This window comes from Mauremys mutica, chromosome 7 (genome assembly GCF_020497125.1).
Source record: "Mauremys mutica isolate MM-2020 ecotype Southern chromosome 7, ASM2049712v1, whole genome shotgun sequence".
Classification (NCBI taxonomy): Eukaryota; Metazoa; Chordata; order Testudines; family Geoemydidae; genus Mauremys; species Mauremys mutica.
In genome coordinates this window covers 80,859,232-80,865,231 of record NC_059078.1, presented here as the reverse complement: position 1 = coordinate 80,865,231, position 6,000 = coordinate 80,859,232, and positions in this window count along the sequence as shown.

Here is a 6,000-nt window from a genome sequence, read left to right as displayed (position 1 = left end):
TCCCAACCCAAGAGAGTGCAGTGGTCTAAGGACTGTGAATATGCTTTCCAGGCCTTGAAGGAGTGGTTAAGTCAGGAGCCAGACCTTTTTCACCCAGATTTTTCAAAAAGGTTTATATTCCAGACTGACATTTCAGAGGTAGGCCTTGGAGCAGTCCTATCACAAGAACATGAGGGGGAGGAACACCCGGTGCGCTAAGTAGAAAGTTATTCCCCCGCGAGACAAGGTATTCAACAATAGAAAAAGAGGCACTAGCTGTGAAGTGGGCCATTGAAGCCCTACAGTACTATCTGCAGGGGAATCACTTCCAGCTTATCACAGATCATGCGCCCCTTTGATGGCTCTATTCCATGAAGGACATTAATGCCAGGATTATGAGATAGCACCTTGCCCTCCAGCCCTATGAATTCAAGGTATTTCACCACCCGGGCCGAGTCCACACGAATGCAGACTTCTTTTCCCAGGTAGCAGAGGAGAGGGACCAGGGGTGATGACCATCCGGTCTTGACTTGAGAGGGAGGGTGTGTGACAGGCTGTACCAACCCCACAGTGGGCCACCGGGGATGGACCAATCACTGTGGCCCAGGAGGCCATGCCCCCTTTCCTCTGCTATGCATGCTGTAGGTGGAAGAGCCAGATAAAAGGAGGCAGCTCCACTCAGTTGAGGCTGGCTGCAGAGGAGGAAGGACGTGTACTGTGGGCTCCTCCAGAGGTGTTGGTGACGTTCCAAGCAGCAGACCCTGCGGACCCACACTACACTGCAGGCGACTCACCGACTGCGGAGATGGACAGGGACAGCAAGGCATCACCAGTTGGGGAGATGCCTGGGACGCAATTTGTGGTAGGAAGTGATCCAGGGGATGCAGTAGAAGCCAATGCCTAAACCCTTAGCAGGGAAGTTCCCAGCTTCAGAGGGCCCTGGCCCTGGGTCAGAGCCTGGTGGAGAGGGAAGGGCCGGGTTCCCCTACCATGCCCTACAGACCATTAAGCATGACTGCTGTTTGCTCTTGGTCCCACCCTGGAGGCTCAGGGACCAAAGACGATTTGTTCTTCCCCACCCAGGGACTACAGACTGATTGCTGTTCTGTTCTGCCTAAGGGGCTGATTCCCCAACTGCTACTGCGTACCTCAGCCAGGAGGCTCGGGGGCTATAGACTAATATTTTGCCCTGCCCCGCCCGAAGGCTATAGACTGATTGTTGTTCTGTCCCACCCAGACATCCAGAACTCCAATTACTACTGCCTGCCCCCAGCCAGGAGGCTTGGGGGCCATAGACTATTTGTTTGCCCAGCCCCGCACTGGGGCTACAGGCTGACCATTATTCCATCCAACCCAGAGGGTCAGAACTCCAACTGTTGTTGTCGATCCCAGCCCAGAGACTATGGGGCTACTGATTGTTTGTTTGCTCAGCCCTACCAGGGGTCCGGACCCCACCTTACTGCAATTACCTGATCTACCAGGGAACCCCAATGGCTGGGTGACAGGGTGTACCAACCCCACAATGGGCCAATAGGGGCAGTCTGGCTCACCACACAGGGGCCCCCATCACATTAATTTATGGTAATTGCTGGCAATAAATAGCAACACATGGACAGTTGTGCCTCTCACAATATTTTAAACGGCTTGTATCTAACATAACTAGTTCAATTGTCAGCAACAACTGTGTATAATCCCCCAAGAGTAGTCGAACATCATCATCATCACAAAGGAGCCACCTCTGCATTGCAGAGAGGCAGCAGAAGTGCACAAATACCAGCCAAATATGTCTGGGAAATGCAGAATGACTCTGCAGCATGCTCCCTCCGTCCATCCATCTCTAAGCCAGCAGCAATAGTTCTTCTATCTGCGTAGACAATCAACGTTCAGGCATGTGCTTGATATCTAGGGACTGTGGTCAGTTGAAGCAGGCAGAACTGAAATGGTAGCATGTTTCCTTATTGAACGTGGTTAATTTTTTGATGGAAAACTCCATGTAACTTAATGCTGCTCCTATTTTAATTGATATTTAAAACACTTATTCCTTGAAGCTTTTTAATAATAACTCACCAAATAATTAATATGCATTTTAGGAAAAAAATCACTGGTTGCATGAAATTTTGTCCTGTAGTCTGTGTCTCATGTAAGTGTAATGGAATAGTTTGGGGTATAGAATCTGCATCTAAAAAACTCCAAGGGACAAGGTGTGCATTTTTGCCTGTTTTGTATGGCACTGAGTGTAGTCCGTGCTTAGTAAATAATCATTAAGTGTTTAAGTTCAATTGTACTCCTTCACTTTCCAACCACTAACAGAGTTTAATAAGAAACCTCCCCTAATGGCATAATTGTTCATCACAAAGTATTTTGCACCTTCTTCTGAAACATCGGGGGCTGGCCATGGTAAGTAGGCAGAATAAGTAGACCATTGATCTAATCCAGAACCGCTTTTCCTGTGTTCCCAAATAGGTAGTGAAACCTACAGCAACTCTGCTATTGCACAGGGCACAGTGTTTACTTGCAGCATATTACTCAGCCACTAGATAGCTGAGCTTTGCATGGAGCTCCAGGCAGGGCGTGATCCCTGGTAAACAAGCAGGGAACAAAGCAGGAATTCAAGCTGTGTGGAACCTTATTGCATCTATTCATTTTGTTGTTGTTGTTTAATAAATGCCTGCTGTTTAACTTGGATTGTGATTCTATAAATCATGGCAAAGGGCATGCTGAGGCAAAAGGGATGGAGATGCAAGAGAGGCAACCAGCGAGCAGGTTTATTGGAAACAATAGGTCAGTGACTTACACTCATGCCAAGGGACACACAAATGGCAGAACAAATATTTTTGTTTCAGGTATTCTGCTTATTGCTCTCTATATAACTTGATATTTTTTCAGTAGAGTATAAGAGATGCTCTGCCCTAGGGCTTGATGGTGACACCATTCATATGCTGGTACAAAGAAAAATAAATGTGCTGTCATACTAGTAATAATAAACTTTATTCTGGTCACTTTTTATGAGGGCTAGATTGTGAGTAGCCTTAACATCAACACACAGGGGAATAATGGAAACTAAGGACTGTCCTGTCCCTTCCTTCCCACCATTTGCATGGCAGCATTAGGGCAACCTGGATCTTAATCCCAGGTGCTGGGGGAAATTCAGGGGCTGAACACTGCCAGATACTCCCTGCAGGGAGTAAGCGGACAGGGTGCATTGTGATAATTAGGCCTACAAATTTACCCTATTTGTGAGCTCAGCTGTGAAAAGTATGTGTAAATTCATAAGATGTCACAATAACCGATAATAAATGTTGATGGGAAAAGGTACAAAAGCAGGACAGACTGAATTAGTCCAACAAAAAGGCTTCCTGATATAACTCAAGGACTGTATTAAGATCATGCTTGGTATACAAGAAAAGTGTGGAACCAGAAATCAGTGAACCAAAATTGATGTGTCAAAAACTAGGCCTTATTAGGGGACAAAATAAAGAGGGGATGAGCTCTTAAGAACATAAGAATGGCCATACTGGGTCAGACCAAAGGTCCATCCAGCCCAGTATCCTGTCTACCGACAGTGGCCTATGCCAGGTGCCCCAGAGGGAGTGAACCTAACAGGTAATGATCAAGTGATCTCTCTCCTGCCATCCATCTCCACCCTCTGACAGAGGCTAGGGTGGCCATCCCGGCTAATAGCCATTAATGGACTTAACCTCCATGAATTTATCTAGTTCTCTTTTAAAGCCTGTTATAGTCCTAGCCTTCACAACTTCCTCAGGCAAGGGATTCCACAGGTTGGCTGTGCGCTGTGTGAAGAAGAACATCCTTTTGTTTTAAACCTGCTGCTCATTAATTTCATTTGGTGGCCCCTACTTCTTATATTATGGGAACAAGAAAATAACTTTTCCTTATTCACTTTCTCCACAACACTCATGATTTTATATATCTCTATCCTATCCCCCCCTTAGTTTCCTCTTTTCCAAGCTGAAAAATCCTAGCCTCTTTAATCTCTCCTCATATGGGACCCATTCCAAACCCCTAATCATTTTAGTTGCCCTTTTCTGAACTTTTTGAGATGAGGAGACCATATGCGTATGCAGTATTCAAGATGTGGGTGTATCGTGGATTTATAAAAGGGCAATAAGATATTCTCCGTCTTATTCTCTCTCCCTTTTTTAATTATTCCTAAATTATTCCTGTTTGGTTTTGACTGCCGCCGCACACTGCATGGATATCTTCAGAGAACTATCCAAGATGACTCGAAGATCTCTTTCCTGATTAGTTGTAGCTAAATGAGCGCCCCCCCTAAATAACATTGGGGTTATTTTCCAATGTGCATTACTTTACATTTATCCACATTAAATTTCATTTGCCATTTTGTTGCCCAGTCACTTAGTTTTGTAAGATTTTTTTGAAGTTCTTCACAGTCTGCTTTGGTCTTAACTATCTTAAGCAGTTTAGTATCGTCTGCAAACTTTGCCACCTCATTGTTTACCCCTTTCTCCAGATCATTTATGAATAAGTTGAATAGGATTGGTCCTAGGAATGACCCTCGTTACCTCTCTCCTTTCTGAAAATTTACCATTTGTTCCTACTCTTTGTTCCCTGTCTTTTAACCAGTTCTCAATCCATGAAAAGATCTTCCTTCTTATCCCATGATGACTTAATTTGCATAAGAGTGTTTGGTGAGGGACCTTGTCAAAGACTTTCTGAAAATCTAAGTACACTATGTCCACTGGATCCCCCTTGTCCACATGGTTGTTGACCCCCTTCAAAGAACTCTAATAGATTAGTAAGACATGATTTCCCTTTACAGAAACCATGTTGACTTTTGCCCAACAATTTATGTTCTTCTATGTGTTTGACAATTTTATTCTTTACTATTGTTTCAACTAATTTGCCTGGTACTAACGTTAGACTTACTGGTCTGTAATTGCCAGGATCACCTCTAGAGCCTTTTTTAATATTGGCGTTACATTAGCTATCTTCCAGTCATTGGGTACAGAAGCCAATTTAAAGGACAGGTTACAAACCATAGTTAATTGTTCCGCAATTTCACAGCCACCACACCTGTTGTGAGTGCTTCAAGAGAAACTTTGGGGAGAAAACTTGGCTACTGAAGCAGGCTTCACTGTTATGGCCACTACCCCCACCATCTCCTGGGCATTTGTCATCTTGATCATGAAAGATGTCCTGACCAGATCAGAGACAGGGACCCAGATGACATCGCTACCTCTACTGGCTCCAGTTGAATCCCAAACATCATCTGGGATGAAATAGGATTGGATTTTAACAACAATTCCAGCCCAACTCAACTAACTTCTTCTCAATTCCCCAAAAAGACAGGGATTCCCATCTAAGAGACTGTCAAACAAGGGCTTTTTCTTTTTAAAAACTCTCTCCCTTTAAAGGGAAAGGGAACTAGGCTGTTGTTAAACTGAAAACTTTACTTAACACTTTACACTTCAAATGCTTTAACTGTTTTCCCTTCTTCCCAGGGCCGGCTCCAGAGCCCAGCGGGGCAAGCACCCGCCTGGGGCGGCCCTTTCCCGGGGGGGCAGCAGTCATGCCTGCGGGAGGTCCACCGGAGCCCCGGGAGCAGCGGACCTGCCGCAGGCATGACTGCGGACGGTTCGCTGGTCCCGCGGCTCGGCTGGACCTCCCGCAGGCATGACTGCGGCAGCTCAACCGGAGCCGCCGGACCAGCAAACCGCCCGCAGCTGCGGGAGGTCCAGCCGAGCCGCGCGACCAGCGGACCCTCCGCAGTCATGCCCGCAGGAGGTCCACTGCTCCCGCGGCTCGGGGGCGCCTCCCGGGCATGACTGCTTGGGGCGGCCGAATTTGTAGAGCCGCCCCTGCTTCTTCCCTGTATCTTTAATAAAGGATTTTTAATGGTGAGCTTGCCATGGCACTATGCAAACTGAGGTCTCCATATACCAAACTCTGTTTAGCACTATTTAATGGTGGATAGCAACGAGGTTACTTTAACACTTTTGGCCATTTATTCCAGCTAAAGTACTACAATAGGTGTGACTA